This window comes from Aegilops tauschii, chromosome 2, assembly GCF_002575655.3.
Source record: "Aegilops tauschii subsp. strangulata cultivar AL8/78 chromosome 2, Aet v6.0, whole genome shotgun sequence".
NCBI classification, from domain to species: Eukaryota; Viridiplantae; Streptophyta; class Magnoliopsida; order Poales; family Poaceae; genus Aegilops; species Aegilops tauschii.
This window is the reverse complement of record NC_053036.3, coordinates 171,744,202-171,765,659: the sequence shown is the minus strand read 5'-3', so window position 1 is coordinate 171,765,659 and position 21,458 is coordinate 171,744,202.

The following is a 21,458-nucleotide window of genomic DNA, read 5'->3' as shown; positions in this document are numbered from 1 at the left end:
GGGTGAGCTGACGCGCCCCCACGTAAGATAAAAGACGAAGCACTTACCCCGGCTCTCAGATAGATCAGCATTCTTCTGGGTCAGCTCCCGAGCCTGGGAGTTGAAGGCAGCCGCGCGGAGGTTGTGGTAGTCCTGCAAAGTCAGGCAGAGGAGCGAATGAGAACAAGATAACAAAACAAAGCCCGCTAAGAAGTTCCAAGCCGACTGCTCAGCAGCCGACTCGGAACTCGGGGACTACACCTAGTGGGTGCGCTGAAGCGCCCCCACGGAAGAAACCAAGATCAAAAAAGCAAAAATAGGAAGACTAACCCGAATGGCCGCTCGCGTCGCAAGGAACTCATCATTGTATTTCCTCAGCGCCTCAGCCTGGTACTGAAGCCGGTTCCGGACGCGTCCTGCGCCGCCACGTTCACCACGGCCGTCCCTCCACCCGGCGTCCACCCCGAGCTGGCGCTGGCCGCCTGTAACGCCCCGAGACCGACGCTCCAGAAGCCTTCCATGTTTTTTCGAGTTCGTCGTGTGTTTTATTTGTTTGTTGCATTCATCATAGCTTTGCATCCGCATGTTTTCATAAAACTTGCATCCGCTCATAGTTGCCGCGTCCCTCCTCGTCTCCGTTGACCTTTTCTCAGACCCACCATTCTTTTGTTGCCCGACTGTTTGACCCTCTCTGCACAATGCACAAAACCCCTTCTCGCGCGCGTCCAAAACCTGTCCCGAACCCGACCCGCTCAGTCATCACCGTTGGGTCCGGATCATCCCCTAACATCTATAAAACATCACCATTTTCTTTGTTGGACGCTCTAGCCTACTTATTATCGACCGCCCGATTACGAGCGGACGGATCGCGGTTAACCCCTACCCTAATCCCCTACCTATATAACTAGACCAACCCTAATCTTTAGGGGACTTGTCCCATCCTCCCTAGCCGCGCCGCCACCCACTCAGCATATTCCTCGGGATCCTCCAGATCCACCGAACTAGCCACCCTCTCCTCGATCCAAAATCCCCCTCGCATTCAGCACCAGGCCAACCACTGCTCGCAGCCGCCTCCCCTCTCGGCTCCCGTGCGTGTCCAGCACCAAAGGAGAGGAGCTCCTCGAGCCCTCGATCCAGCGGGCAGGTGCCCGAGCGCCTCCTCACCTCGTCCCCGCGCCGCTCGTCGGAAGAACCGGCAGGCCACCGGAGCACCACCACCAGTGACCTCAACCACGAGGGCGTCGCCCTCATCCACCACGCCAGGAGCCCGAGCTCCTTATCCCACGTTCATGCCCTGCCTCCCGAGACCAGGCGCCCTGTGTCCGCGACCCTCGCCCGAGCCGGCGACCTCCGGCAGCAACAACCTCGCAGGAGATGGGTTCCCCGCCGTGCCCTGCTCCCTTCCTTCCCCATCTGCCGTCTCTCTTTCCTCTCTGTCTCTAATCTCTCTGCTCCCTCTCTGCCGCCATGGACAGGGCTTCGACGCCGCCGCTGCCGTGTCTGCCTCCCTCCGCCTCCATCCGTCCCCGCCGCCATGCGCCTCGTCCGCCTTGCCGGGTCCCTCGCCAAGTCCCGCGTCGGCCTCTGCTTCGCCCTGCCGCCGCGCCTTCGTTCTGTCCCCTAGGGAAGGAGATGACCAGCAGCCAAGCCGCATCGAGCGACGACCGCCTCGCTGCGTTGACCGCGCCCTTCCGTCACCTACGTGGACCGTAGCCACGCCTCCGGCCCAGCCTGGCTTCGGCCCGGCGCCCCCAAGCAAGCCAGCCTGCATCCTCCTCCACCGATCTGGGCCATGGCCCATGGCGAGAACCCCGGCCCCTCCAGATGTGGCCCGGATCCTTTTTTTCCCGTCTGCGATTTTGTCCATTATCCAGAGTATTCCAGTTTTGCAGAAAAACCCCTCATGTTCATGCATGTAATAACTAATTAACCGTGCATCGGATTAAAATGATTTATATATGAAAAGTTCTTAGAATTTCATCTAGTTTCACAGTATGCCACTTTCATCCCATGTTAAAATGTTTAAAAATGCTGTTTGTTTAATTTTTCATAAATAACATGTTAAAATGATTTGTTTCATAACTAATTAACCGTAACTCGGAATTTAATAAACTTTATATGTAAATGGGGTAGAAAAATGCATAGATTAACTTGGTGCACTTTATTTCTCTGTTTAACAACATTAAAATTGTGTTTAGGGCAGAACAGTACCAAATCTAAAATATGCACATGGGGATTTTCCGGAATTGTTGTTTGTTGTTCCGGCCTCATTTAAACTTGCCTAGATAGGTAGTTTTAGTATACTTTACCTCTTGCCATGTTTAATAACATTTAATATCGTGGGGTACACAACCGAGAGTTAACTAAATAATTAAATGTGGTGTTTCTTCAATATGCAACTCGTTGCATATTGAGCTCCACTTAACTTGTAGTATTGTTTGTTGCACTTTGCCATGCTATGCATCATTAAACCGGACATGCATCATATTTGTTTGTGCATCATGCCATGTGTATGTGGTGGTTGTTTACTATGTTGTTTGTTTCTTTCCGGGTTGCTTCTCTCGTTAGCTTCGGTTTCGTTCCGGAGTTGTGAGGATTCGTTCGACTACATCCGTTTGTCTTCTTCATGGACTTGTTCTTCTTCCTTGCGGATCTCAGGCAAGATGACCATACCCTCGAAATCACTTCTATCTTTGCTTGCTAGTTGTTCGCTCTATTGCTATGCCGCGCTACCCACCACTTGCCATATCATGCCTCCCATATTGCCATGTCAAGCCTCTAACCCACCTTTCCCAGCAAACCGTTGTTTGGCTATGTTACCGCTTTTGCTCAGCCCTTCTTATAGCGTTGCTAGTTGCAGGTGAAGTTGAAGTTTGATCCATGTTGGAACATGGATATGTTGGGATATCACAATATCTCTTATTTATTTAATGCATCTATATATTTGGTAAAGGGTGGAAGGCTCGGCCTTATGCCTAGTGTTTTGTTCCACTCTTGCCGCCCTAGTTTCCGTCATACCGGTGTTATGTTCCTTGATTTTGCGTTCCTTACGCAGTTGGGTGATTTATGGGACCCCCTTGACAGTTTGCTTTGAATTAAACTCTTCCAGCAAGGCCCAACCTTGGTTTTACCATTTGCTACCACCTATCCCCTTTTCCCTTGGGTTCTGCAGACTCAAGGTGAAAGGATCGATATAGTTGACTAGATGGAGGGGGGTGAATAGGCAACTAACAATTTTTAGCTTTTCTTTACCAAATTAAACTTTGCATCAAAATAGGTTGTCTAGATATGCAACTATGTGAACAACCTATATGATGCAATGACAACAAGCACGCAAGCAAGTAAGATATATAACTCGAGTAAACTTGCGAAAGTAAAGGAATGAGATAACCAAGAGTGGAGCCGGTGAAGACGAGGATGTGTTACCGAAGTTCCTTCCTTTTGAAGGGAAGTACGTCTCCGTTGGAGCGGTGTGGAGGCACAATGCTCCCCAAGAAGCCACTAGGGCCACCGTATTCTCCTCACGCCCTCACACAATGCGAGATGCCGTGATTCCACTATTGGTGCCCTTGAAGGCGGCGACCGGACCTTTACAAACAAGGTTGGGGCAATCTCCACAACTTAATTGGAGGCTCCCAACGACACCACAAAGCTTCACCACAATGGACTATGGCTCTGCGGTGACCTCAACCGTCTAGGGTGCTCAAACACCCAAGAGTAACAAGATCCGCTAGGGATAAGTGGGGGGAATCAAATTTCTCTTGGTGGAAGTGTAGATCGTGGCCTTCTCAACCAATCCCAAGCAAATCAACAAGTTTGATTGGCTAGGGAGAGAGATCGGGCGAAAATGGAGCTTGGAGCAACAATGGAGCTTTTGGGGAAAGAGGTGAGTCAACTTTGGGGAAGAAGACCCCTTTATATAGTAGGGGGAACAAACCAACCGTTACCCCACTTCTGCCCCGAAGAGAGCGGTACTACCGCTGTGCCAGCGGTACTACCGCTTGCCACTATAAGCCGTACTACCGCTCCTCATCGCGGTACTACCGCTTGGCCCACAGTGGTACTACCGCCGTGGGAGGGCGGTACTACCGCACAAGAGCGGTACTACGGCCCCCCACAGCCGCGGCCAGTACCGTAAAACCCGACATGAAAAAGGAGCCCTCGAATCGAGGCGGTACTAGCACGAGACCACCGCGGTACTACGGCTTGGAGCTACTAGTGGTACTACTGCTCTAGAGCGGTACTACCGCTTGTGGCACCCAAGCGGTACTACCGCTCCATCCCGCGGTACTACCGCTGGGACCAGAGTTAGTACACACATGGGGGCTACTAGCGGTACTACTGCTCTGGGCGGTACTACCGCTCCAGAGCGGTACTACCGCTCCAGAGCGGTACTACCGCTTGTAGCACCCAAGCGGTACTACCGCTCTGGCCCGCGGTACTACCGCTGGGACCAGAGAGGGCACAATGAGAAGAGAAACTAGCCCATCATCGAAACGGAAAGGCTCGGAGGGAGGGGCAAAGGAAGTGTACGTGATGATTCCGCCCTAGCCTTTCCAAAACGGACCCCCTCTTGATAGTACGGTGATCCCTATGAAACTAGTCCACCAAACTAATCCGAAAGGACTACACCGTCTTCGCTTCAAGCTCCGAGGGGAGGGAATCGTCTCGTGCCAAAAGGATGAATCTCTGAAAAACACTCAACGCACACGATTAGTCCGCAAAAGTATTGTCATCAATCACCAAAACATCTTAGGGATAAATATGCCCTTACAATCTCCCCCGTTTTGGTGGATTGATGACAATACGGAATTTGCACAACTGGGAAAAGACAAAGGACATAAGCAAACCCCAAATCTCTAAAATATAGATGGGCTCCCCCTAGATGTGTGCCATCAAGATAAGTGCTTTGGACTGCACGACACACATACTAGGATCAACACTCCCCCTGTATTTTAGAGACCAACAACCTAAGCGAGATACAAGATAGCAGGATATATAACATAATGAAGCATATAACTCATGAGATATCAAATGACTAGAGACAAAGATAAAGATATGATAAGGATAGGGTAGCATATGTCTCACACCATATGACTCGAATTAAAGTCTCACTGAACACAAAACCAAGCAAAGCACAAGGTCCAAGCAAAGCACAAGGTAGCACACAACGAAAGCACAAAGGCAAAGACACACTCGCAACACAACGACGCAAATCCCTAAACTCTCTCCCCCTTTGGCATCGAGACACCAAAAGGGGCAAAGAGCTAACCTACGGCTCCAGGTGAGAGCATGCTGAGGATCTCGAACATCAGGACTCTGTGTGATCATCTGCACTGCCGTCCTCGCCCGGAAACTGCTCGGCATCTGAATCAGTCCACGGACAGTGCTGCTGGATCCACTCCTCCTCCTCAGTAATCTGACCCTCAGAGCCGCTGGTGACGGTCGCACCCATCTGACGCATAAGCTCCTTATGACGTCCCCTTGCCTTCTTCTCAGCCACATGAGTCAAGTACTGACCATGAGACTCCATGCAGAACAGCTTCTTCATCTTGCGTTTGAGCTTCTTTGCCCAAGAGGGCTCTGCCGCAGAAGGCTCTGTCCCAGGAGGCACACAATCCTCATCATCATCACCGGCATCAGCCTCGTCCTCGGTCTCCATGGCCGCAGCAGAAGATGGAGCTCCAGATCTACCCCAATTATCCTTCTTCCTCAGACGCTTGATCTCATGAGAGACCAACTCTCCAGTTTCCAGCTGCTCCTCAGGATAGGTATGTCTCCAGGCCCTCTCAATAAGCAACATAATGAACGGACCATAAATTGGGCACTTGCGCTCAGAAACAGCCGCCAGAAGCTCAGACCACATGACATGAGAGATGTCTAGGGACTCGCCGGTGTTTGCTTCCTTCTCACGCTGGCAGAAGAGAAGCATGTCTACAAGATAAGAGTGTACCATGTCCAGATTCCCAATACGAGGGAAGAGAGTCTCGCGGAAGATACGGTGAAGGATGTCCAGATAGGTAGACAACTCATAGGTTTCCTTCCTGGTCTCAGGGTTGACCTTCCGAGTACAGTAGGGCCAGAGGGCTTGCTTGTGAGTGGAGGTACCATTCTGGTGAGGACGAAAACCGACTGGAGTCTCGAGCCCTTGATCTTCCACCTCAAGCAGCCCCATGAAGGCCTGCCACTTGACAGCTAGCACCTTCCCATTAGTCATCCAAGTCAGAGTCCTGTCTGCATCAATTCCTAGGTGAACAGTAGCAAAGAACTGGGCCAGCAAATCTGCATCAAAGTCCTTGTTGAACTGCATGATCCTGAGAATGTTCAACTGAGAGCACATCTGAAGGGCATCACCAAAGTAATCAGGGTCCTTCTCCATAGCATCCGTGTTGATGGAATGAACATTGACAAAGAGGTTCTTCTTAGCCTTGATCACATCAAAGTATGTGGCATACTGAAACCGGTTCCAGAACGGGCGATTGACAAGGTTGGGTTCTTGGTCTTCCTCATATGGGTTGCGCCGACGCCTGTCCTAGAATTCCTTGCTAGACATCTCAGTCACCTTCTTGCCACTTGGCTTCGGTCGGTTGGCAATCTTCTTCTTGCGAGGAGGATTAGCACTAGAGGAAGCACCCCCTGGTGGCGGTGGAGCACTGGAAGAACCACCTGCAATCTCAGATGAGCGGTACCGCTTTGACGTTGAACGCCCTGGGTTGACACGGCGGACTTGCTGCTCAGGATGTTCATCAACTGGAACCAAACACACGGACACAAGAAACAACCAAACAGAGCGATCAAAACCAAATAAACACAACAAATATGGATCAACATGTGGTAGGAAACAATGGAACTGGGCATCCAGCGGTAGTACCGTGCCTGCTCAGCGGCAGTACCGCGCCAGCGGTACTACCGCGCCATACGGGCGGTAGTACCGCTCCAGCGGTAGTGCCGTGCCAGATGGGCGGTAGTACCGCCCGAGACGGGGCACGGCGGATCCCTACTGCCGTGGTCAGATCCGGCACTACCGGGGATGCCAAATTCAAAAATAAACCTACCAAACATCAATCCAAAGAGTCTAGTTGCCTTCTCCAACCTACTCAAGCCTAGATTTGGCCAAAAATCTAGAGATGCAACCACTATTGCCCCTAAAACGCGAGATCTGAAAACTAGACAAGAAGAGAAGAGGAACGGGGGCAATACCGGCATCCATGGCAAGAGGACGAGGTGGGGATCGACTCCACCGAAGGAAATGGAGAGGAACGGTCCGGAGATGGAGGGCCGCCGGAGCCTTCCCGCGGCGAGATGGCGCTGGAGAGAGAGAAAGAGGAACCAGGGGATGAAGCAAATGGGTATGGGGTGGAGGAAACCACCCCTGCCCACGACTTAACCCCCTGGCCCCGCCCCTCAGCGGTAGTACCGTGGTGATGGGCGGTAGTACCGCTTAGCCACATAAGCGGTAGTACCGCTCCGTGGAGCGGTAGTACCGCCCAGCGCAAGTCAGACCAGACTCAACACATATGGTGCAAAACGAAAGACGGGAAACAACGGCAAGAAGACCAACAAGAGCACTAGCAAGAGAACAAGAATCACACGCCTCTATACGAGAGGGCGGTGGCCGAGGCCACCTATGTTTGAGTCACTTGGTATGGCACCACGAAGTATTATCCTTGGGCCCATGACCAAAGCTCGTCTTTGAAGCACAAGTACCATCAAAAATGGCTAATGTGAAAGAGTGAGATCAGTTTATGCATTGTGGGGGGAGGGAAAGTTCATTGAGAGAACAACACTCCTCCTACGTCCATGCCTACACCTAGACAAGAATGCACAATGAATGTGAGGGGTGTGCAAAGGTTCAAACCACATTGCTCGAATCAATGATATTTAGCTCATGCCTTAACTCGCGAAATCTTGCTTCATCCAATGGCTTCGTGAAAATATCTGCAAGGTTATCATGAGTGTTGACATAGTTGAGCTCGATCTCCCCTCGCCTAATATGATCCCGGATGAAGTGATACCGAATCTCAATATGCTTTGTCTTGAAGTGTTGCACCGGGTTGAGAGAAATCTTGATAGCACTTTCATTGTCACACCAAAGAGGCACTTTGTCACAAATGACACCGTAATCCTTTAAAGTTTGCCTCATCCATAAGAGTTGTGCACAACAACTTCCGGCCGCCACATACTCCGCTTCGGTGGACGAGAGAGACACACAACTTTGCTTTTTAGAAGACCAACTTACCAACGAGCAACCAAGGAATTGGCACCCTCCGGAAGTTGACTTCCTAACCACTTTGTCTCCCGCCCAATCGGAGTCCGAATAACCTACAAGCTTGAAGTTTGCTCCTCTTGGGTACCATAGGCCAAAGTTTGGGGTATGAGCCAAATATCGAAAGATTCGCTTGACCGCCACAAAGTGGCTTTCCTTAGGTGCGGCTTGAAACCGTGCACATATTCCCACACTCAACATGATATCCGGTCTAGATGCACAAAGGTAAAGAAAGGATCCAATCATAGAGCGATATACCTTTTGATCCACCGCTTTACCATTGGGATCAATGTCAAGTTGGCACTTGGTGGGCATTGGAGTGGAAGCCGGCTTGACATCACTTAGCTTGAATCTCTTTAGCATGTCTTGAGTGTATTTGTCTTGGTTGATGAAGGTTCCTTCTCTTCTTTGTTTGATTTCGAATCCGAGAAAGAACTTCAACTCTCCCATCATAGACATCTTAAACTTTGAGGTCATGAGAGCGGAAAATTCTTCATTGAAGGCTTTGTTAGGGGAACCAAAAATTATATCATCAACATATAGTTGGCAGACAAACAACTCCCCTTTGACCTTCTTAGTAAAAAGAGTGGGGTCGATTTTCCCGATTTCGAATCCACGATCTTGTAACAACTCCGTAAGATGCTCATACCACGCACGTGGGGCTTGTTTAAGGCCATAGAGCGCCTTATGGAGTTGATACACATGATCGGGGAAATAGGGATCTTCGAACCCGGGGGGTTGTTTGACATATACCAACTCATTTATGGGACCATTAAGAAAAGCACTTTTCACATCCATTTGTTGCAATGTGAAATTATGATGAGAAGCATAGGCAATCAACAAACGAATAGATTCAAGGCGAGCGACGGGGGCAAAGGTTTCACCGTAGTCGATACCCTCGACTTGGGAGTAGCCTTGTGCCACCAAACGAGCCTTGCTGCGAACAATGATTCCATGAGCGTCTTGCTTGTTCTTGAATATCCACTTGGTTCCAATGACATTATGATTTCCGGTTGGCCTTGGCACTAACTTCCACACATGGTTATGTTCGAAGTTGTTGAGTTCTTCATGCATGGCGTTGAGCCAATCCGGGTCCTCGAGCGCTTCATAAACCTTTTGGGGTTCGACACAAGAAACAAACGCATGATGTTCACAATAGTTTTCTAATTGTCTATGAGTGCTTACCCCCTTTCTTAGGCTTCCAACCACATTCTCCATGAGATGACCTTTGGTGGTGAGCTTGGAAGCGATCTTAGCGGCACGACACTCCAATTCCTCCTCGGAAGTGAGGTGAGGAGGGGTTACTTGATCATCTTGAGTGTCGTCTTGAGCTTGTTCTTGATCTTGAACTCGCTCGAGGGGAGGAACTTGACCTTGGGCATCATTTGGTGGATCCCCACCATCTTGAGGTTGATCTTGCCCTTGATCTTGTTCATGAGGTTGAGGGCCTTCACTTTGTTCTTCGGAAGCGTGTGGGTCTTGGGTTGGTGATGGCTCCACTTGAGTGGAGCATTGTCCTTCTCCTTCGGCCACAAGGGGTTCCTCAATGGGAAGGATATATCCAACACCCATTCTTCTTATGGCTTGGGGAGGAATTTCATCACCTACATCACAAGTACCACTTTGCTCCACTTGGGAGCCGTTATTCTCATCAAACTCCATGTTACACGTCTCCTCAATAAGTCCCGTGGACTTATTGAGAACACGGTAAGCATGGGAGTTTGTAGCATAACCAACAAATATGCCCTCATGAGCTCTAGTCTCAAATTTAGACAAACGAACACCTTTCTTGAGAATGAAACACTTACATCCGAACACCCGAAAGTACTTGAGGTTGGGCTTGTTACCGGTGAGTATCTCATATGGAGTCTTGTTCAAGCCTTTGCGGAGATAGAGACGATTTGAAGCATGACACGCGGTGTTGATGGCTTCGGCCCAAAAGTTGTATGTAGACTTGAACTCCGCCATCATGGTCCTTGCCGCATCCATCAACGTCCGGTTCTTCCTCTCCGCAACACCATTTTGTTGAGGGGTGTAAGGTGCGGAATATTGATGCTTGACCCCCTCATCACTAAGAAACTCATCCAGGGTGTAGTTCTTGAACTCGGTGCCGTTGTCACTTCTTATAGTCAAGATCTTTGCATTGTGTTGACGTTGGGCTTCATTTGCAAAGTCAATGACTGTTTGTTGGGTCTCACTCTTCCTCTTGAAAAAATACACCCAAGTGTATCTAGAATAGTCATCCACAATTACCAAGCAATATTTTCTACCCCCAAGACTATCAAAGGATGGAGGCCCAAAGAGATCCAAATGAAGGAGCTCCAAGGGCCTCTTCGAGTAAATGAGAGTCGTGGGAGGGTGAGCCTTCTCACGAAGCTTTCCTTCGACACAAGCACTGCAAGCACGATCTTTAGCAAAACTAACGTTTGTTAGTCCACGGACATGGTCCCCTTGAGAAGACTTTGCAAAGATCTCATATTGACATGGGCTAAACGGCGATGCCAAAGCCATCCCACGTCAACTTTAGCCATTAGGCATGTCGCGGTCTTAGTGGGTCGCTCCGAAAAGTTAATCACATAGAGACCGTTCTCGACATGCCCAACAAAGGCTACTTTAAGAGTCTTGCTCCACAAGAGGGCCACGGTATCAATATCAAAGAAAGTGGCAAAGCCCATGATAGCAAGTTGACGAACGGAAAGTAAATTGTATGTAAGGGACTCAACTAGCATGACCTTCTCGATCGTGAGATCATGAGAAATGACAACTTTGCCGAGTCCCAATACCTTAGAAGATGAGGCATCACCCCACTCGACATTGGTTGGCATAGATGGAATCTTGTGCACGTCCACCACCAAGTCCTTGCTTCCGGTCATATGATTTGTAGCTCCACTATCGAGCAACCATGATCCCCCACCGGAAGCAAACACCTACAAGAGATCAATGCTTGGTTTTAGGTACCCATTTTGTAATGGGTCCTTTGATGTTAGTAACAAGGGTCTTAGGAACCCAAATGGACCATTCAATATACTCATGAGGAGAACCAACAAATTTGGCATAAACATGCCCATCACTTGCACGACATAACACATAAGAAGGATTAAAGTCGCCGGCTTTGTTGGATGGGGTGGAGTTGCCCTTCATGACACCGTCACCCTTCGCATTGTTCTTCTTCTCCTTGGAAGTACCCTCTACCTCTTTCACAAAAGTTTGCTTGAGAGGGGGAGGTCGTTTGGTCTTGTCATTCTTCTTCTTCTTCTTGGGCTTGGGAGCGAACCCAATCCCCTCCTTGGCTACAACTTCCTTTTGGTTTCTCAAAAGGTCGTTGAGGTTCTTCTCACCTTGTATGCATGACACAAGGCCTTTCTCAAGTTGCTCCTTCAACTTAGCATTCTCCTCAACAAGATGCACATCCTCACAACAAGGGTTAGTAGCATTTGCATTATCAATTAACACCATATGAGGAAAGGTGGCTTTCTCGTTTGTTAGCATTACTTGGAGTTGATCATGAGACTCCTTGATGCTAGCGTGAGCACCCTTCAAGACCTTGTGAGCCTTGTCGAGAATGTGAAACTCCTCTTTAAGTCTAGCAAGATCAACCCCAAGTTTTGCCTTCTCGGAGTTTAGCACACGAGACACAACAAGAGCATGATCAAGATCTTTCTTTAACTTAGCATGATCATCGTTGTATGACTCCTCAAGAGCCAAACGAAGACCACGCTCTTCGTCAAGAGCATTGGAAAGATCCGAAATCTCATCGGCATAGTCACGACTATGCCCCTCCATCTTAGAGATGGTATCTTCGTGAGCCTCGATCATGTCATTGGCTTCACCAAGTTGTTCCAAGAGAGCAACGAAGTGCTTCTTGGATTTACCCTTGAGTTTACCCATAAAGATCTCAAACTCATTTTCCTCCACATTTGTCCCCTCATGTTCATCAATGCTATCCGTCGAAGAAGGATGATTAATGATGGTAGTTTTGATGTTGGAGGTTACCTTATTTGTGGCTTTAGCCATGAGGCACTTGGCGGTGATGTTCTCATTGGGTGAGTCGAAGAGAGACATCCGTGGAGTCTCCGCAATGGCAACGGAGGCCATGGCAACCGACTCACCATCTTCATCATCGTCATCATCCTCATTGTACTCTTCTTGTACCACCAACGCCTTGGGAGGAGTCTTCTTGGTGAAGTTGCTCTTGTTGGGGAACGACTTGGCCTTGTCTTTTCTAATGAGCTTTCCACCATTGTCTTCCCTCTTCTCGTAAGGGCACTCTGCAACAAAGTGGCTCACATTGCCACAATTGAAGCAAGTCCTCATCCGTTGCTTGCCCTTTGCACCACTTGAATTGCTCTTGTTGAAGTTTGGCCTTGTGTTCTTCTTGCTCCAAAATTGCCTTGAAGCAAGAGCCATGTGTTCATGATAGGCATACTTCGTATCTTCGAGGTTGCCCTCCTCTTCTTTCTCTTCATCCTCTTCCTCCATACTAACCTTGTCCTTTAAAGCAAGGTTGGGCTTCTTTACTCTTTGAGAACGAAGAACCGCATTGTCGGCGGTCTTGTCCAAGATGCTCATAGCAACAAATTCATCCAACACTTCACTTGACGAAAAGGTGTGGAAGTCCGGCCTTTGACCAATTATGGAGGACATGGCTTTGTGGTAGGGCATCATTGCCTTGAGGAATTTGCGCTTGATCCAATTGTCATCCGTGTCCTTACTTCCATGATCTCGGAGAGAGACCGCGAGTTTGGTTACTCTCCGAAAAAGCTCACGAGGTTCTTCATCTTCTTTCATTGCAAACTCGTCGGCTTCATCTTGCACCACTTCATAGTTGGAGTGTTGAATGCTAGCGCTTCCCCGATAGAGGGAAACAACTTGGAGCCAAGCATCTTTGGCCACGGTGTAAGGCCGGAGATGAGGAAGATCTTCGGGTGGGATTGCTTCTTGGATGATGAAGAGAGCATTCTCATTGAATTGATGATCCACAACTTCTCTTGGAGTGAAGTTACTTCGGTCATGCGGATAAAAACCCTCTTCAATGATTCTCCAAAGGTTAGTGTTCACATGATTTAAATGACGCTTAAAACGATAGACCCAAGAATCAAAATCTACGTTCTTCTCAATCTTAGGGGCCGGGCCGGCATGATTCAAATGAGTGGAAGGGAGAGGTCCACCATAGACAGGTGGAGGTTCCACATGGGCAAAGATGCCGGTCCCATTTTTATCACTAGAATAAGGAGCCTTCTCGCTAGAAGCTTCCCCCTTGTCGGAGGTAGCATCCGTCACCTTGTTAGCGGGATCACCCACTTTCAACGGTGCGGTGGTAAGTTTAAGCCCTTCTAAGAATTTATTCAACATGCTTTCGACCTTGGTCGTCATGGAGGTTTTCAATGTGTCCAACGCCACATTGAATTCCTCACGAGAGACCGTGGTTCCCCCATCTCTCGTAGACGAGACTGGATTCTCACCGGAGTGCTCCTCCGCACCGTCTACAACGTCAACCATACTCTTTGGACGGTAAAGTCCTTAATAAAGAGACGAGGCTCTGATACCAATTGAAAGGATCAATATAGTCTAGAGGGGGGGGGGTGAATAGGCAACTAACAATTTTTAGCTTTTCTTTACCAAATTAAACTTTGCATCAAAATAGGTTGTCTAGATATGCAACTATGTGAACAACCTATATGATGCAATGACAACAAGTACGCAAGCAAGTAAGATATATAACTCGAGTAAACTTGCGAAAGTAAAGGAATGAGATAACCAAGAGTGGAGCCGGTGAAGATGAGGATGTGTTACCGAAGTTCCTTCCTTTTGAAGGGAAGTACGTCTCCGTTGGAGCGGTGTGGAGGCACAATGCTCCCCAAGAAGCCACTAGGGCCACCGTATTCTCCTCACGCCCTCACACAATGCGAGATGCCGTGATTCCACTATTGGTGCCCTTGAAGGCGGCCACCGGACCTTTACAAACAAGGTTGGGGCAATCTCCATAACTTAATTGGAGGCTCCCAACGACACCACAAAGCTTCACCACAATGGACTATGGCTCCGCGGTGACCTCAACCGTCTAGGGTGCTCAAACACCCAAGAGTAACAAGATCCGCTAGGGATAAGTGGGGGGAATTAAATTTCTCTTGGTGGAAGTGTAGATCGTGGCCTTCTCAACCAATCCCGAGCAAATCAACAAGTTTGATTGGCTAGGGAGAGAGATCGGGCAAAAATGGAGCTTGGAGCAACAATGGAGCTTTTGGGGAAAGAGGTGAGTCAACTTTGGGGAAGAAGACCCCTTTATATAGTGGGGGGAACAAACCAACCGTTACCCCACTTCTGCCCCGAAGAGAGCGGTACTACCGCTGTGCCAGCGGTACTACCGCTTGCCACTATAAGCGGTACTACCGCTCCTCATCGCGGTACTACCGCTTGGCCCACAGCGGTACTACCGCGGTGGGAGGGCGGTACTACCGCACAGGAGCGGTACTATGGCCCCCCACAGCCGCGACCAGTACCGTAAAACCTACACAAAAAAGGAGCCCTCGAATCGAGGTGGTACTAGCACGAGACCACCGCGGTACTACGGCTTGGAGCTACTAGCGGTACTACTGCTCTGGAGCGGTACTACCGCTCCCAGAGCGGTACTACCGCTTGTGGCACCCAAGCGGTACTACCGCTCCGTCCCGCGGTACTACCGCTGGGACCAGAGTTAGTACACACATGGGGGCTACTAGCGGTACTACTGCTCTGGGGGGTACTACCGCTCCAGAGCGGTACTACCGCTTGTAGCACCCAAGCGGTACTACCGCTCTGGCCTGCGGTACTACCGCTGGGACCAGAGAGGGCACAATGAGAAGAGAAACAAGCCCATCATCGAAACGGAAAGGCTCGAAGGGAGGGGCAAAGGAAGTGTACGTGATGATTCCGCCCTAGCCTTTCCAAAACGGACCCCCTCTTGATAGTATGATGATCCCTATGAAACTAGTCCACCAAACTAATCCGAAAGGACTACACCGTCTTTGCTTCAAGCTCCGAGGGGAGGGAATCGTCTGGTGCCAAAAGGATGAATCTCTGAAAACACTCAACGCACATGATTAGTCCGCAAAAGCATTGTCATCAATCACCAAAACATCTTAGGGATAAATATGCCCTTACACAAGGGTCATCTTATTTTAACCCCCCCGGGCCAGTGCTACTTCGAGTGTTGGTCCGAACTGAGTAGACTGCGGGGCCCCCTCGTGGAAACTCGAGGTCTGGTTTTACTCGTAGGATGTCTCATCCGGTGTTGCCCTGAGAACGAGATATGTGCAGCTCCTATCGGGATTTGTCGGCACATCGGGCGGCTTTGCTGGTATTGTTTTACCATTGTCGAAATGTCTTGTAAACTGGGATTCCGAGACTGATCGGGTCTTCCCGGGAGAAGGAATATCCTTCGTTGACCGTGAGAGCTTATAATGGGCTAAGTTGGGACACCCCTGCAGGGTATTATCTTTTGAAAGCCGTGCCCGCGGTTATGAGGCAGATGGGAATTTGTTAATATCCGGTTGTAGAGAACTTGACACTCGACTTAATTAAAACGCATCAACCGCGTGTGTAACCGTGATGGTCTCTTCTCGGCGGAGTTCGGGAAGTGAACACGGCTTTTGGGTTATGTTTGACGTAAGTAGGAGTTCAGAATCACTTCTTGATCATTACTAGTTGACGACCGTTCCGTTGCTTCTCTTCTCGCTCTCATTTGCGTATGCTAGCCACCATATATGCTTAGTGCCTGCTGCAGCTCCACCTCATTACACCACCCTTTCCTATAAGCTTAAATAGTCTTGATCTCGCGGGTGTGAGATTGCTGAGTCCTCGTGACTCACAGATACTTCCAAAACAGTTGCAGGTGCCGAGGATACCAGTGCAGGTGTTGCAACCGAGCTCAAGTGGGAGTTCAACGAGGACCTTGGTCCTTACTATGTTTCGTTTCCTGATGATCAGTAGTGGAGCCCAGTTGGGATGATCAAGGATCTAACATTTGGGGTTGTCTTCTTTTACTTTGGTTCCGTAGTCGGACCTATGTGTGTACTCTGAATGATGTATGATTTTATTTATGTATTGTGTGAAGTGGCGATTGTAAGCCAACTCTTTATCCCATTCTTGTTCATTACATGGGATTGTGTGAAGATGACCCTTCTTGCGACAAAACCACAATGCGGTTATGCCTCTAAGTCGTGCCTCAACACGTGGGAGATATAGCCGCATCGTGGGTGTTACACCGCCTCCACGTCCCGGGCCGACGAGCCGGAGCCTGCGGCTTTCTGCGGGTCCGATGCGGCCTTCCCCGCGCGCTGGCACGATGGCGACTGGACCACCAGGTCCGTCCTCGCGGCCGGCTCACCCCCGGCCGATTGCGCAGGCGGCACGTTAGGCCGGCTGCCTTGAGCCGCCCCAGTCGGCGGGGCCGGTGCCGCCTCCCTCTCCGGGACGACGACGTCGTCCTCCCTCTCCAACCCCGGCTGGTCGCGGCCGGCTTCCACCGGCGGGGTCTCCGGGACCTCGGGCGCCGTGACACGCAGAGGGGTGACGAGCAAGGCCCCCTCCGCTATTGCCACAGCCGCAGCCTCCGCTTGGGCCTTGGCCGCTGCGTCGGCGCGCGCCTTCGCCGCCTCCTCCTCCTGTGCCGCCTTGGCGGCAGCTGCCCTCAACTCCTCCGCCTCCCGCTCCTCCCGCGCCTCCCGCGCATTTCGCTCCGTCGCCGCCTGATGCTCAGCACGGGGGTCCACGCGGCGGGTGCTCCCGGATCCTCACGTAGTCGCCTTGCAGGGCGACGTTCCTCACGTAGAAATACGACTTCTGCCAGCGCTTCACCGACTGGATTATCGTGATGACGGGGAAGGGGTTGTCGGCCGCCGGCCTCCGCATTGTGATGGAGGCGCCACTCTGGGCCGGCACGCCCTGCATGCGGGTGCCCAACTTCGATTGGAAGAACTCCCCCCAGAGCTCGAGGGTGGGGAGAACGCCAAGAAAGCCTTTGCACAAGGTGACGAAGGCGGACAGTAGCACCACCGTGTTCGGAGTGAGGTGGTGCGGCTGGAGTTGATAGAATTCGAGGAAGGAGCGGAAGAAAGCGCTCGCCGGCAAGCCGATGCCGCGCAGGAAGTGCGAGCGGAAAACTACCCGCTCGCCTTCCTCCGGCGCCGGCGTGATCTCCTTCGCAGGTGCGAGACGGACCCGCACCTGGTCCGCGCTGGGCAACCGCCGCATCTTGCGGAGGAACTAGATGTGGTCCATATGGACGTTGGAGCCGTCCCATCCCCGCCGTACTGCATGGTGGCGAGAAGCTAACAAGGAAGGGTGCGGCAGCGGAGAAAGCACGGCCCTATGGCGGCAAAGCTGTAGGGTGGAGTGAAGATTGATGGGACGGCACGGCGGCAAGGCGCTGCTGTGAGAGAAAGCAGAAGGAAGAAGATGGCGGAGAGGAGAGGAGCGTGCGAGCGTCTACTGCTTCCCCTCCTCCCCCTACTTATGGCCTCGTGCGGCGAAGCCGAGGAGGCGAGGCGTGGGGAGGAACGTGGGATTAACTGCGCCCACTCCCCCACGCCCCGCGATTACTGCGCCCTAACGGCGTGCGGAAACTGCCGCCGGAAGACGTGCGGACAGCTTAGGGCCACAAAGATTCCGCGCCTGGGCCCAGGCGTTGGAGTGGTGGGCCCTCGGCCTGCGGCGACGTCTTGTCGCGCGCGTGGGTTAGCAAGCTCTTTTCAGCCAAGGGACGCCACGTGGTTCGCAGGCGGCGAGTGACCGGCCTGTGGCCCGGTGCACGCGCCAACAGACTCCCGCCTTCCGACTTTAAATTTTTTGCCAAGACAGCGCGCCCAACCGAAACTGGCTCCCAACAAATGGCTCGTCAAGATAAGAAGCTGACCGAGCTTCTCGACCTCCTCTCAGCCTCGAAGCCCAACCAGCTTCGGGGACTACTGTCAAAGTAAATGGCCACGGGTAGCCTAACCTACTCCCCCTGGCTCTTTGAGAAATTATCGGGCCATTCAAGCCTTCAAGCATATAAAGCATATGGCCGCCTTCCCCTGGCCGGCTATCCCCAGGGCCGACTTCCAGAAGCCGACCATGAGGAAAGCCGACTCCCAGAAGCCGGCCATGAGGAAAGCCGACTCCCAGAAGCCGGCCATGAAGAAAGCCAGTTCCCAGAAGCCGGCCAAGACTGCACCCACTAAAGACTGTACCCACATAACGGCGATAGGATGGGGCGTGGCCGCAGTACAGCCCACTGCCCCTGAATCCCGGAACAGGCATGGCTATAGGGCGCCGTACGGGCCAGCCATCCCCCGTCCGGCGTGGCACTGTAGCCGTGTTGACCTCGATGTCAGCCATGACAGGCGCCAGTACGGCCCGTAGGCGGCGGGCCCCTTTTGCCAGAGAGACATCCGAAGGCGGCCTGGCCTCCTCTAGTCGGCCAGGGGTGTGGCCGGCTCCTAACAGCCGGCTACCTCCCTCCCTCGAAACATGTGCCTCATTAAGGAGACAAGACGAGGTAAGGCTACAGTGAGAGCCCACAAGGCGGCGGCACTATAGCAACGCTTTCCTCAACAAAGCTCTCGTCATCAGAGGCGAGGCAACAGTAACCAGCCGCCGACAAAGCCCCCAAGCGGTGGGGCCGGCAGCCGGTAGGACCCACCAGTCGGCGGGCCCCAATGACCGGCGGAGAAGCCGGCGTGCATAGACGCTGACGGCTGGGACCGGCGCCCAGCCGGATTACCATTGTACCCCTGGGGGGTAGGCCTATATAAACCCGCCGGGACACCCATGCAAAGGGTGGATCTAATAGAATTCCACACACCACCTAGAGAGAAAAGGAGAGCTAGGCTCGCCCTTCCTCTTCCTCTATCCAAACAGCTCAAGGAGCGCTTGTAGCAACTTGTATTGATCTAGTGATCATGCGGAGACCCCGCAGAGCAGGACTAGGGGTGTTATCTCCACGGAGAGCCCCGAACCTGGGTAAGATCCGCCGGCGTGCATGTCTTCGCCTCATCCCGTTTCCAGGCACCGGCGATGTTTTACTGGCTCCCACAATGATAAGCCACCCGTTGGCATATGTCGCACCTACCACCTGACATTTGGCGCCCACCGTGGGATGGTACTACTACTATGCTACCACGCTGCTGCTGGTTTCGCAGTCCGGGCGGGACCATCCTCGCCTTCACCGCCGCGGCGTCGTGCCGTCCCACCGATAGCGGTCGGGGGCTCGACATCGACACGCCCCCGGAGTGGCAGCGAGGGGCGACGCGTCCTTGCCGTCGGCCTCACCATCCTCGCGTTCACCGCCGCGGCGTCGCGTTGTCTCACCGATAGCGGTCGGGGGCTCAACATCGACACGCCCCCGGAGTGGCCGCGAGAGGCGGCGCGTCCTTGCTGTTGGCCTCGCCATCCTCGTCACCTCCGTCGCGGCGTCGCTATCGCCTCTTCGGCCGTGCTCGAGGGCTCGACATTGACACGCCCCCGGGGCGGCCGCACGGGACGGCGGGTCCGCCTCGTCGGCCTCGACACCGCTGAGCCTGCTCACGCTCACCCCATTCATACATTTCCTAGATGCAAGTCATACAATGCTCATACACCACTCCTAAGATGACCATGCACCAGTCAATCAAAGTTAAACAATAGCCATAACAACCATTGCCCCCTGCACGCCCTACCCTGTTTGACGACGTGCTCCACTATTACTGCTGCCAACGTCCCATACTGTGCTCAAACAGTGGATCGACACTGCTCGTACAGTGCCCAGACACCAGCTATATGCTACTTGGACGGTGCTCCTACAGTGGCCGGGCACAAGACAGACAACACCCACGCTGCTTCGCGGGATGGCCCGCGTCGTTCGGGCCGCGACATCGCCACTGGCCGGATGCCGCTCCGCGTCCGGTTTCCGCGCTCCGCGGCACCATGTGCCCCGGCCGGCTGCGCCCCGCGCCCCGGCTGCTGCCCTTCGGCCGTCTGCGACTGCCCGCTGGCTCCTTGACGCCCGCGTCAACCCGGCCTCCAGCCGCGCCGGCTCCAGTACCCGGCCACCCCCGCGCTCGGATGCGCCGGCTTCCCGTCGCCGCGACCCGGCACTCGGCCTCCCTCCGCCAGCGCTGGCCGCCCTGCTCACTAATCGGTCGTCTTCGCGCCGGCTCCGCCTCCGCCCGCGGTGACCCGGCTCCGGTCTCGTCCGCGCACCTCCTCCGGCTACGCTCGCTGCGCTCCCGCCCGCCGGCCGGCTCCCCTGCTCGCGCGCGCCCGTCCTCCAGTGGCTCCCGCGCGCCTGCGCCCATGGCCGCCTGGCCTCCCCGCCCTCTCGGCCTCTCCAGCACCCGGCCTCCCGCGCACCTACGCCCCCGGCCAGCTCCGCCTCCGCCCCAGCCGGCGCCCCGCCCCGCGGCCGGCTGTGGCACGCCGTCCCCACACCGTTCGGCTCCCCGCTCGCCCGCTGCTGGCTCCTGTTGTGGCTGACTACCCACACGAGGATGGGCAGAGAAAAAGAGCAGAGCCGGGTAAGAGAAAAGTCAGAGGCTGACTGCCCGCTAGCCGGCTGGAGAAAGGTCAGGCCGGGTGCCCAGCCGGCTGACTGAAAAAAAGATGTGCGTTCGACTGCACGCAGCCGGCTGGAATTTGCGTCCGACTGCCCGCACCCGGCTGAAAATTGCGTCTGACTGCCAGATGTGCGTCCGACCGCCTGCTGTGAAGAAGGTGCTGGCCGCCTAGCCGGCTGCAAAGAGTCCGACTGCTGAGTCAGAGTCCGGCTGTCCAGCCGGATAAAAAAGAAATATGCGTCCGGCTGCCCATAGCCGGACAAAGAGAAGAAGAAAGAAGAATCAACTTCAACAAAAGAAGACAAAGTAGTTGCCGGGAGATCCGGCCCGACTGCTCAGCAGTCGTCCCGAATCTCGGGGGCTACACCCGGCGGGTGCGATGACGCGCCCCCGCGAAAAAGAAGACAAAGTAGTCGCCGGGAGATCCGGCCCAACTGCTCAGCAGTTGTCCCGAATCTCGGGGGCTACACCCAGCGGGTGCGCTGACGCGCCCCCGCAAAGAAGAAGACAAAGTAGTTGCCGGGAGATCCGGCCCTACTGCTCAGCAGTCGGCCCGAATCTCGGGGGCTACACCCAGTGGGTGCGCTGGCGCGCCCCCACGGAAGATTGCAGACAAGAGAAGAGTTCTGTCCGGTCCCAGCAGCCGGTAGAAGAGAAAAGAA